Below are 13,583 nucleotides of genomic sequence, written 5' to 3' on the forward strand. Positions count from 1 at the left end.
TCACTAATATTCTTGAACAAATGGAACACTAAAAGATCAAAAGGAAGGGGTGGTTATAATCAAAAGCTCCATCTGGGTCAGCTCTAAGTCTCTTAGTCAAGGTGACTTTGGATTCGCTCCTTAATGCCCATGGATTGCTCACACAGGACTCTGTAGAGTGTTGTTTCTACTGCCTCACTTTAAGCTCTAGGCAGACCAAGCTATCAACCCTGCCCAGGTCTCTTTGGATTGCACATAAAAGACACATACATTAAGATACTTTTGATGAGATGGCTCAGTGGCCAGGTTCTTCTAAGCCTCCTCCAAATAGGATGCCCTCCTTTTTACTCCCAGCTCAGCACCTCTAAATCTGCCCTCAGCTCAGTTGCTCAGTTGCCTTTAGTCATAGCTCAGCGCCCAAATCTGCTCTCAGCTTATTGTGTTTATAACCTCCTGCCTGCTACACCAAGCCCAGTCTGGGAGGCCATCAATGGCCACTCAACCCTAGATCTCAAATGGCTGGTAGTTCTTACTCCCTCTGAAGTATTAAATCCCTTCTCCTCCCTTGTGTCTACTAGCCTGCCTGGAGGAAAACTAGAAGACCTGCCTATGCCACCCAGCTGGTTGGCCAACAGCATCTTTATTGAACTATCAAGAATCAGTGTTCACAGGAAGATTCCTGATCTAAGCATCAAAACCACACCCTACAGAACTCAACGCCTGTCTCTGGTTTGGAGTGGGAGATAGAGTAGTTAGAATTGGATAATTGAAATTCAAATAATTATGATAGATATGTTACTAATTATGCCTGGATAAAAGGCTCCAAGAGAGTGGTAATGGGTAACATTTAAGGCAAAAGGGAAAAAGCCCTAATGCAGCAAACACAGTGGACCTGCCAGAAAGACTGGGGTCTTTCTGCGCATCTGAATTTGTACTTGAACTTCTTCCGACAACTTCTTGATCACTCCATGCATCCTAAGAAGAATAGAACAAAAAGAAAAACAAAACAAAACAAAATAAAATAAAAACCACCAAAACAAAACAAAAAGCAAAAGCAAAAGCAAAAAAAAAAACCTTGCTAAAACAGGAGGACTGAGGGAAGATTGCTTGAGGTCTTCATTGTTAACTACAACTACAAGCTACCAATGGCTTTCAATGCAAAAATTATTTATTATTTTACTTGAAGCTTCTCTCTGGGTCAAAGAAACAGGGTTTGGAGGCAGCACCACCAGGAAACTGGAACAAATCATACTGTGGAGCTCACCACTGATATTACCGTGGTGACTGTGGGCACAGCAGAGAATACTGGTGTTAGACAATGGGTCTTGTGGTGTCCTAGATGCTTGCAATATCTATGACTCTGAAGTGAGTTAGAGCCATCCTGAAGTCATGACTAAATGGACTCCTCCATTGCTTTGGAGCACAAGATCTGGCATCCAATTGACTGACTATGGTTTGTACCTGGGACCTGGCCTCTGTAGTAAGGCTAAGGCTTCTGATGGAAAATCCTCCACCAAAACTCTGGATGGTCCATGGCGGTGCCAGCCAACAACCATGCCTGAGTCCACCCTGCAGCCTCCAGAAGAGGTTTCAAGAAGTCAAAGTTACCAACATTTTATTTGTGGCTTCAGCTTGTTGTCACTTTTTATTTTAAATACAGTGTAATTTCTGTCATAATTCCTTCTAATTTCTTCCTCACATGAAACTTCACTTGTGACCTCAAATTCTATTCATGAAGTGTTACTTTTATCTGGAGTAGGCTAAGGTTTGTATTTTCCTTTTATACCTTGCTGTGATGGCTAATTGTAGCTGTCTAAATGATGCATTCTTGAGCAATTGACGCCATCAGAATGGCTTGCAGGCTGTGTCTTTGGCATTTTCTTGATGTCCAGTTGATGTATGGGGACTTAGCCCACTGTGGGTGGTACCAGCCCTAGTAAGGTGAGGAGAGGTCATAGAGAAAGGTAGCTGAGCAGATGAGTAAGCAGAGTTCCTCTCTGTTTTCAAGCTGCTGCCTTTTGTTCTTATCTTGTATTCCATTGATGATGAACGGTAACTTGTGGGGTGCAGCATTGGGCAGCAAACCATCGACGGAAATTCCTGAGGCTGTGGAACATCTCAGGTTGTACAACAATCAGAGTTCTTGACCTTTACATCCTTTCCAGCTCCAGGGGACTCCCAGACCACCAGTGTTTCAAGGTCTGGACTCAAGATGGAGGCGTGTTAGTGGGCGTGGATTTTGAGGCTTCAAAGTCCCCCACCATTCCCAGGTAGCATTTGTTTCTTCTACTTCTTCATCAACACTGGAACTCTCAGCTGTTCATCCCACATTTTCTTGCTCTAAAACTCTGAAATTGAAAGTCCCCAATTAAAGATGTTGTTCTATATGTCACCTGGGTCACCTGTTTAGTCCTTCTCAGTTTTAGCATTCTGGTAATAGAAATAATAACAAAAATCAAGCTTTCTGATTTTATAGATTCTTTGCCAGGGCATGGTAAGACCTAGCTACCTTCATTGCGATGATTTCAAGACTATAGTGATTTCTAAATCACGCTTTTCTCAAGACTGGACTGGTTACCTTCTCAATAACAGATGGGGCCCTCTGATTCTTTTTACAAAGTCAGGTAATTGTGAAGGGCAGGAAAAGGAAGCCCAAATCACCCAACTGCAATTAGCTGTGAACTTAGCTTTGCTGCACCTGGAGGCCATTCTGGGAAGAGAAAGCATCCATTCCAGGCAGTCCAATGAGAGGAGGTGATTGGCTTCATCCAGAGAATAGGTTGAGTAGAGTTAAAATTTGCATTTCTGATAATTCCCAGGTAATGAAGCTACTGGTGCTTGTCCAGGTCACAGTTTCAGAAGTGTTGGTCTAGCATGCCTGACTGGTAAGTGAGGAGGTTGTTCAGGTTTTGATATTTATGGAATTTCTACTTTCCAGAACTTCTAGGAATACATGGCAAGTAGGCTTGAGTCTAAATGAATAACTTGTCTTCATAGTTTGCATGGTGGTTAGTGTTTCTTCATCATCAACGTGACAGCACCTGGGATCTCCCTGGAGACACAGCTCTAGGCACCCACGTGGAAGATCATTTGATTATTAGCTCTGTTATATAAGGCATTACTAGATGTAGGTTAGCCTCTGGACATGCCTGTGCAGAACTCTTCTGATTAGACTGATTGAATGGGAAGACCCACCCTCTGTGGTTGACTGGGACAGTGGACTGGATAAGAGGGACAAAGTGACCTGAAGACCAGCGTCTTCCTCTGCTCTCTGCCTGCAGTCAGTACAACAGCTCTCAGGCTCCTGCTGTCTTGACTTTCCACTGTGGTGCATCCTGCAACTATAAAACAAAGTAAACTTCTCTCCCTTAACTGTTGCTTTTGTACACATATTTAATCAGAGCAACAGAGAAGTGACAAAGCCAATCAACTGTCACTTAAGCTCCTGAAAATCCACAGGAATCTCAGCCAGGAGTCATAACCTATTGTCCAGGAAAACTGGAAATTTAGGGGGAAGAGACACTCTTTCACAGTGCTTCTCCATTCACAAGCATTTTATGGGAACACAGACACTCAAGAGACAGAAAGTGGTCAACTGCAATGGAACTTAAAGGACACAGACCCCAATGACATGGTAGATCCCATGAGTCACATGGTAGATCCTATAAGTCACATGGTAGATCCCATGAGTCACATGGTGGATCCCATGAATCACATGGTAGATCCCATTAGCTCTGCTTCCTAAGCCACTGTGTACTTTTCTCCTTTTCCCCTGCTACCTGACTCCAGCTCCATCTTGCCTGAATCTTTCTGCCATGTGTCATGGTATTACCACTTTGATTTCCCATGATTCTGTGCTTTTCCCTTTGTATTCTGATGGCCATGGTGCTTGTTAAAAACCACCACGCTGTGATAGATTTACTCCTGGTGCCATCCTATAGCTACATAGTCGAATTCAATCATTACCCTTAGTGGTTTGAATTCTGCTGTGCCTAACACTAGTTTTTGTTCACATTTAGAGGACAGAACCTTTGACTCCTTTTTATCTTTGAGGGGAGTCTTTCGACTAGGCTTCTCTGCCCCTGCACATAGAGTCTCTATGTCCCCTTTCAAGTACATAAATCATAAAATAACCCTCCCTCTGATTCGGTTGGTTTCATAGCATGAAAAACCAGGGCCAGGCTCTTTACAGATTCATTACTTCCTTACCTTGTCCAGTACAAAGACTGCAGCACTGTATCAGGTGTGACACATGCTCTCATGCTCCCTGGTGCCCCTGCCCTCCCCAGTCAGAGTCCACATCCCAGGGTGAGCCCCCAACTCCATCCATCAGACTGCCCTCATTTCAAAGCCTCCAGTTACAAGCAGGCAGGGCCTGCCAGAACTCTAGCTCCTACTGCTGACCCACCCATTACTCCCCAGTGTGGGAACTGCCACTCTTGCAGCGCCTTCTCTGTGAGGTTTGGGGCATGAATCCACACTTGGGACAAGATGAAGCTCCTAAGCCTGCTGCCCTCCTTCATGCCTGCCTGCCTCTGCACATTCTGATGCTTCAGACCCAAAGCTCACCCTGGGTGCCTTTTCCTCCTATTTTCTCAGTTTAGTTCTAGACACTTTTTCAAATACACTTTCATGTAAAAGGAATACTTATCCTCTCAAATCTTGGAAAACATAAAGAATTATGGACAAGAGCAACTGTGATTCATGCTTTCGATTTATTTTTGCAAGACATTTTCTTTGTAGATATATTTATTATTCCATCTGTAAGTAGTTTGTATATAAATGTGTGTTTGAATTTGTTTGTTTAGTCCTTATCCTGGTAGTAACTTTCATTTCTTTCTTTTCTTCTACTTAACGTAAGGCTACAATTTTTTTAAATGTAATTTTGACAATATCTCTAGTTCTTTTGGAATGGAATTTCAGGTTGGAAATGCTGGCACCCTAGGTCTTTTTAGGCTCTTAGTGTATCTCTAGCAAGGCTGTTATCCAGGAAGGAGGTAGAAATTGACAAACTTTCCAGAGGATCATGAATATTTTCATCTCAATAACCTCCCTGTAGGTCACAGAGTTTTGCTTGGCCGTCCATCATTTAATTCAGTTCTGTATTTCTGTGATTAGGCTCATGGTTTTCTACATTTCTCAATGATCTGTGTTCCTTCTTCTGTCACTGTCTTTGAATGTGCTGTCAGTTTTCATTGTCCTGTGTAGCCATTCTCAGTGCTTTAAGGAAACACCTGCTCCCTGAGAAGTTCTTCAGTCAGGTTTGCTCTGCTGGGGACATCTTAGCACTGCAGGAGCACATTGCTACTGAGAATCTCCATTTGCATTACAACCATTGAGTCTTGTCTCCTCCAGTGGACAAGGAGCAAAGTGCACCCAGCCAACTGCTGTGCATGAGGTCTGTGTCAGGGATTTAATACTTTATGGATCAACCAGTGAGGATCCCTGCCCAGTGGGCTGTAACTGGACATGGCTATCATCAGAGCAGTTTATCAGCATTTCATGTAAAACAAACAGGAACACTAAGCTCTTGGATAAGCCTAGGAAATTTTGTTTAGGTAATATTAAGACCTACTTTGGAAAATCTACACTTGCATAGCTAGAGATTGAAATATTGATGCCAATTATTTGCTCATAGAAACAATATCAGATGCTTTTCTTTTACATCAAAAGCATCATTCTTTAAAAACCTTATAAAATTAGATTTATGGATTCATCTGGTGCTTTATTAAATTCTCTAGCAATTACCATAGCACACCTTCTAACAGTAGGACACAAAAAGATACACCTACTCAGACAAGAAGAAAGATTCATCATTTACATTAAACATAGAAACACAAGTTATACCAAAACCAAGAACTTGTTGCAACTATGTTATACTCTCAATATATTTTTCCTTTTTACTTGTTTGGCTTTTTCAGTTTTGCTATACGTACATACATACAAACATACATACAAACATACATACATACATACAAACATACATACAAACATACATACATACATACATACATACATACATACAAACATACATACATACACACATAGGTTCATTAGTTAAGTTAATCCTGTCTCTGAGGTTTCAGGCCAACCAGAGTTGAGGAAATTGCTTTTCTGCTGAACTGGAAGAGGGAGCTCCTCCTGTCTTTGGAAGAGATTGCAGACTGCAGACCTTAAGACCGGTTCAGCATCTGAGAGTCAGGATGCTCTATCTTACCCCCACCTCTTGATTTAGAAATGGAGAAAGCTCTTGCTGTGATCTCTAGCTAGAACCTTCTCTCCCAGTGCAGGGGCAGCCCATGCTCCACTGTCTCTTTGGACCACACACAGTGCTGCTGACCCTTGAGATCTCATAAGTGAGCAATTACAATGCCCTCAGTGTCCTTCTGAGCCATGCTGTGCTCTGGTTCTGCTATCAGAGCTCATAGGAGCCCCAGGTACCATTTTATTCCCTCTCTAACAGCAGACCAAAGCTGTACTATGCAGCAGTGAAGACCATTGCCATCCCCCTCCACAGAGGTTACATCCTGAGTGGGCCTCTCACTGTGCTAAATGCCCTATGAGTTCACCCAGCTGAAATTGGTAAATAATACAGCTCTTTGGTGAGTCACACACCAGTGTTCTCCCAAGAAACATAAATCCTCTTCTTCAAAGAATCCATCAATGTGAAAATGAAGGTTTCCTGAATTGAAAATGGTAGACTCATCATGCAAATTATTGACCCCTTTCCCACCACCCCTGCCTCCAGACCAGACTTCAAAAGATCAGTTTCCTTTTATCCACTTTGAGTTGTTGGTCCTACTTACATGTTGCCTCATTTAACTCCATGGGAGTTGTAGGTCTTCACCTGTGGCCATGAGCCTCTGAAATGGTCCCTCCAAAGGCCTCACCTGGTCTAGTTTCCCAATTCATTCCTCTGAAATGTGTCTGTAATTCAGATTATTCTTAGGCCATTTGGCAAAAACAGATAAACAAACAAAACAAAAAACCAACAAGAAAAATGATACAAACTAAGTTAGGTTTTACTGTAAAAACATGGGAGCCATTGCTAGGTTTGTTCAAAAATTCCCACCTCAAAATTACAAGCATATAGTGAAACTGTGTTGTTTCTACCGTATTTCAATAAAAACTCATAGGTCTTAAGACTGCTCTAAACATTTAGAACTATCAGTTACAAATGTGGAAACAATTAAAAAAATCATTGCTATAAAACTGTTAACATTGTTTACAGCATACAAGTTTTAGTGGCTGTTAATAGTACATTTTTTAAAATAGAACTAAAGGGTTTATGGAGACAGAGTGACGGCATATTGTTAGGTTGGTACTTTTAAATGTAGATGTCTTAATTATGGGAGATATTTTAAATTTAATTACTTTTACGTCTCTCTCTCTCTCTCTCTGTGTGTGTGCGTGTGTGTGTGTGTATGTGCTCACATGTGGTTACATGCACACGACTACAGGTGTTTATGTAGCCCAGTGGTGTCAGATGCCCTGGAGCTGCAGTTACAGTGGTTGTGAGGCACCTGATGTGGGTGCTGGGAATCAATCTCTGGTCCTCTGGATGAAAAGTAAATGCTCTTCAGGGCTGATGCATCTCTCTAGCTCCCCATGGGAGGTACTTTTTAAGGATTTAAGTTGAAAGTCTTTTTCTACCATGATTCTTTGCCTGATGTTTGCTGTATTTTCAGATTACCAGAACATGCAAAGCCATGACAAAGTGGATTCCATGTTAGCTCGCCAGGAAAGGCTGCACCAGTTTCTGTAGATCAGAGGTCTCGGGAAAAACTTGTGAAATAAAGTCCTGGAATACTGAAGTCCTGAAAATGATGAAGATCCAGGGGTCCACGTTGGAAATCACAGACAGAAAACGCAAGGCTAGGAAGTCTTCTTCAGCTCTGTCCACAAGTTTAAAGGTTTCACAGTAAGCACGGTACTGTTGGGGAGAAAAATCATCCCACAGATAAAGATAAAGGCTTTCAGAAGGAAGGAATTCCATTATTTTGTTTGTCTTCTCCTGAAATTTTCACCCTGTGGCTAACGGATATGGACAAGGAGCCTGTAAAGAGAAGCCTGAGGAACATCAGGGAGACCCAGCTTACTGACTCCCTCAAGGCCTGCATTCTCAGATCAAAGATCCCAGGCTTCCCCACACAAATCTTTTGATTTTATATTTTTCCTTTTGTATTGGTTACTTTATTTACATTTCTAATGTTATCTCCCATCCTGGTTTCCCCTCCACAAACCCCCATCCCACCCTTTAGCCCCATGCCCCTGCTCCCCCACCCACCCACCCTCTTCTGCCCCACTCTCTAGCATTCTCCTACCTTGGCCCCTCAAACCCACACAAAATCTTTAGCTAGTGTCCTCATATGCATACTTTATTCAGTCCTGTTTAGCTTCTATCCACTATTATTAGTTTGCTTAAAAGTAACTAGCAGACACATGGACACACCAGTGAATTGGGGTTTTGAGTAGAAGTAAAAAGATAGGAAAAATTATCATTAAAATTTAGGAGGTGATCGATGAAAGACCTGGCCATCTCATGTGAATTAGTCTTTTGCTTAAGGTAGCTTCTATATAAGGTGGGAGTAGGAGGTACCCTAAAGCTAGACCCCTACTTTCCTGTGTCCAGCCTCCATCTATGCCCTCATGTCACTTGTGTCCCTGTAGTTTCCTCAGAGCTCTGTGAGGTGCCTCACATCATGACTCTCTCTGCTGCCTTTCAGGTCATTGCTTCCTAGATCAGAACAACCCCAGACCACCATTCTGAGACTAGATACGTTTTCTTACGGCATTAGACCTCCCATACCTACTGGATTCTAAATCCACAATGAAACACATTGACCCTCATGGGACACAAACTTCAGAAATCATTGTCAGTAGGAGTAACTGTGGTTCAGAGCACTGAAGGCCACCCACGAACATCTCTCAGAAAAGACGCACATTCCTAGAATGAATCTCCTTAGCCTCTGCCTCCAATCTCCACAGCAGTCAGGGTCTTGGTTATTTCAATCCAGAGCATGAGGAACTTGACTTCCATTAGACTCACCTCTCACCTGTCACTGCTGTGTGGACACCGTCTCTCTCATTCCTGCTTCACGATGCCAGCAGTAATAGTGGTGACCGTGACCACTTAGACCCTTCACTTCCCTGGCTCAGTCCTATGGCTTTTAACGTTTTCATGTTCTTCTTACAAAAGGCTTGTGGTTAAACTCTCATTGTCTTCATTTGACAAACCTAGAAATGCGTTAAACAGCCAAACAGCACTGCCCTTCAAGTCAGCTTAAATATCACCCTTTTTAGGAGTCTCTTTGAGATGGTGCCTAAGGTCTAAGCATCCAGGTTAGAATCCTCTCTTCAGAGTCGTGGTTTTCAGGGAAGTTGGAGACATCTACATCCAGTTTTCCTAGTTTTATGGGAAAGTCACTGTGCCTGCTTTCCATGATTCTCAAGCCGGAATGAGATGGAGTGAAGATGGCTTCAAGCACAGGTTCTGGGATATTATAAACACTTGATAATTAACTCGTGTATCATTTGCTCAGCAGGAGGTGCCCCTTTAATCTGCCAAGCTCTCCTTAGCCTTAATCATTCTTCTCCCTTACAGTCTGTGCAGATGCATAGGATGTTTTTCTCATTGTGTATCTCACTCAGCTACAGGGTGCTGGATGAGGTAGGTAGAATGAGGTCCTAGATCTACCAAATGGCTATGACTCAGACCACGACCTTAAATTGATTTAGACTCAAACATTTCACAGATTTGGTATATATTTCTTGGTTTTGTCCTCAGAGAGAAGTGTGGTGAAATGTATTTCCAACCAAAATTCCAACTATGCAAGAATGCTTCATAAATTAATGGTTCCTGTATAATTAAAAGAAACACTATACATTTAAATTAAAAATATATTTATTTATTTTATATGTTTAGGGTTAGAGGCATCACTGTAAACATGTGGAAGTCAGAAGTTAACTCATGGGAGTTTGTTCTCTCCTTTCTACATGTGCATTTTCAAATCGTGTGTACATGTCTGTGTGTGTGTGTGTGTGTGTGTGTGTGTGTGTGTATGCCCGTAAATTCATGCACACTCATACATATGCATGTAATTAATACTATTCTGAATATAAAAGAGCATTTGTTTGAGAGAGTGCCCTATGGTGGGTTCAGCACTTATTGAGTAAAAGTTTTTGTTGTCAACTTGATGATGCTTTACAAGGATGATGGGGATTCAAACTCTGGTCCTCACATTTGCACAGCAAGCACTTAGCTAACAAGGCATCTCCACAATACCCTACAACTACATTTTATAAGCTTCTTATGTTTACTATATGATTAGTAGATAGAGATTCAGATACTATCCATTTAGATTCAAGTCGTATGGGTCCTTAGTGATTTTGAGAATATTAAGAGGTCTTTAGATGCCTGGCAGTTTTGACTCATCTCTTCAATCCCAGCACTCGGAGGCAGAGGCAAGTGGATCTCTGACTTTCAAGCCAGCCTGGTCTATGACCTTGTCTTCAAAAACAAAACAAAGAAAGAAAGAAAGAAAGAAAGAAAGAAAGAAAGAAAGAAAGAAAGAAAGAAAAAGGAAAGAAAAAAGAGGTCCTCAGAACACAAGTTTGCAGACTGCTGCCCTAGGCTAGCATGAAGTCTCCTGAGGAGATGAGACTCCTGATAATTTGCTATAGTCACCAGGCACTAATAATAAACGAGAGTCACTGTTAGTAAAATGCTGATATTAATTTGTGAGGCAAAGCATTGGGTTCTGTGGTATACACATACACAAGTCCACAGGCAGGCACATACACTCACATGCTCATAGATGAACAAATACATATTTGCTCCAAATTGTTTGCAACTAGAAAACCTTTTATTTTTCCCCAGAATGTGGAATATGTGCATACCCAGGAGACCTGGTAGAACAGAACCCTCCTGGATGTATCCTAAGGAAGCATTGGAGACCTTGGACACTTGCATGGTGCAGCCCAGCTCCCCCTTACTCTGGTGTCAGGAAGGTGCAGGCCAGCTAAGCTGGGCATCTGCATCTTGTGCATGCAGGCCAGTTCCACAGATGGTTCAGCTAGTTCTTGGCCATGCATTCTTCTTGGCCTGAATCCTTTTTGGAGAACTGGTCTTCCATGGAGTTTGCGCTCCCAGGCACCTCAATCAGCCACTCCTCAGTGTCATCCAGGGAGGGCTTGTAGCCACAAGGGCATCGCTACTGGCCATTCACCTCGTCCCACATGAGGTTGGTCCTCTTCTTGGGATGGATGCCCTTAAACCAACTGCTACCAGCAAGTGAGGCAGCCCTTGGGCCTGTGTCAGGCTCCTGGCAGGTCAGCAGCTTCCTGCAGCTGGTTGATGGCCTGGGTCCAGGGCACTCAGTTTGGCCCAGCCTCCAACAAGCTCCTGCAGGCCGCTCCAGTTCTAGCTCCCACCACCTCCTCCATGCTGGTGGTCAGCCCCCCTGGCTCTTCCACAGAATGGACTGGTTGATGTTTGCCCTATACCTGAGATATTTCTGTGGGAATTGGGTATATTCCTTGTCATTGTATGCATGGGCCAGGAAAAACATGGGAATATATTGAAACCATTTCAGGGTCCACAAATCTCCATTTAAAGGTGTAGGGAAAAATATTGGCCTCCTAGGGAACAGTAAAACTGTGGGAATTGGACCATATGTCACATGCATGGGGTTCTCTGATTTATTTGGCTGTTAACAAAGATGTTCTATCCATATCAAGGCTTTAACCAACTCTCCCTATCCTCAGCAACTGAGTTGTAATGAAGTAGTGAGAACTCTGAAGCTCTGGAAGGAGAGTGTGGGAATAGGTGTTCCCTGGCTCAAAAGTGATTCTCTGGAAAAGTCACTGCATAAATTTGTCAATCTGGGTGGAGGTATTTAGCAAGTAAGCTATGGCACTTCCCAGTGACATCACCGGTAGTGTCTTCCCTGGAAATCTCTTGTATCCAGGACAACACTAGAATGTTCTGTGATGTCAGCAGTGTTGTGGTGACACCAACTGCCTGAGCGATTTCCGTTCATTTCCTAATGGGTTCCCGAGGAGGCATGTTCTCCAGGATCCTCAGTCTCTTTCGGAGGGACAATCATATCCATGCAGAGACCAGACCAAGGCAGATGGAGGCCAGCCTTCTATCACGTTGGAGAAGAAGACGAATGGAAAGGTCCTTGAGGAGGTCAAGTGAGTACTGGGCAGGGCAAGGGGAGCTTCCTGGAGGAGGTTGGCTTGAGCTGGTCCTTCCAGGAGTAGGACGTATGATTTAGAGCCTCAGTCTTCCTAAATGGCTGACCCAGACTCAACGATTTCTGATCATTTGTTTGACAGAGAACCAAGACCTGTTATATGTCAAGGGGCTTTCCTTGGATCTCTTTAATGTCATGGGCAGTGTCAAAGAATACCAGGATGAGCCTCTGTAAGAATAACAAAGTGTCTCTCTCAGGATAGGCTGTTGAAGCACTTCCTTCTCAGCAGTGTCCTGTAGAGTACGTGGGTCATTGATGCCAAGAGGGATACTCTCCTGGTCATATATCATGGTCTCAGTTACTTTGTACTTGAACACACAGACTAGGGATTCAAGATGTTAAGCAGTTTGGACTCAAGGACTTGCCTGCCTCCCATCAGACATTAGCTGAGAAGGTCCTCCAATTTTTCTGGTTTAGGCCAGCTTTAGAATTTCAGTGCCAGAGGAATGGCTTTAGGAGGTGTGGTCTATATCTATGATGGCATATGTCATCCTATGGCTATGATGGTGGGGAACAGGGACCTGGCTGAGTTCAGCTTAAAGATAGCTTTCTTGCTCTGTCAGGGATTCACTGTATCTGTAGAACTGTTCATCCTCAGACTTCTGTTTTAGACTAAGCATAGTTTTCCTTGACACTGTGTCCACATATATGCCTGTTCACTGGTGTTTATCCACCTACAGAGTCTGATCAGAAGGCATCATCCCAACCCTCCACAACACCTGTTGAGGAGGAGAGAATGAAGCGTTTGGAGAACCTCAAAATTGCTCTCCAGAAGATGCAAAAGGAGAGAGATGAACTCAGGAGAATCCTGGCGGATTACCCAGGAAAGAATTTAAATGACAGGTAGTCACAATGCAAGTTCTGTTAAATCCACATTTCCTCACATCACAGTAGGCTACAACTCCAGGGTGTCCTCATGGTCAAAATCACTTTCCTGATTGCATCAGAATGTGAAGTTCAGATGGGAATGAGATGGTGGCACAGGCTATTTTGATTCCTACAAATGTAAATCATAGCCTGTGGCCTGAATCACAGTCTGGGAATAAGGGTAGTAGTGTGTGAGCTCTCATTCTGTGGTTTAAGTAGCATGGACAGGTGTTGGCTTGTGGGAATTCCTAGGTGCTCTGATTATGACCAAACATTTTTGTAATTGACGTGGAGGTGCTTTGGGTTCAATAGGTCCTGTGAAGAGCTGGAGGGGCCTAATCCCTCTTGCTGCCTCACAGTGTGTGACTGGACTGACAGCAGGGTATCATTGGTTTTCTCTGATTTTATTCATTGTATTTTGAGATAATGTCACATCCCTGTTTTTATTTGGCATTCTAATTGTATTTGAGAGAGAGA

General features: G+C 43.0%; 1 pseudogene; it reads right to left on the bottom strand.

Moving 5' to 3' along the window:
* Positions 1-7,708: 7,708 nt before the first annotated feature.
* The window catches only part of LOC116898457, an 11,454-nt pseudogene continuing 5,579 nt past the window's right edge, over positions 7,709-13,583 (bottom strand).

Source organism: Rattus rattus, chromosome 4 (genome assembly GCF_011064425.1).
Source record: "Rattus rattus isolate New Zealand chromosome 4, Rrattus_CSIRO_v1, whole genome shotgun sequence".
Taxonomy (NCBI): domain Eukaryota; kingdom Metazoa; phylum Chordata; class Mammalia; order Rodentia; family Muridae; genus Rattus; species Rattus rattus.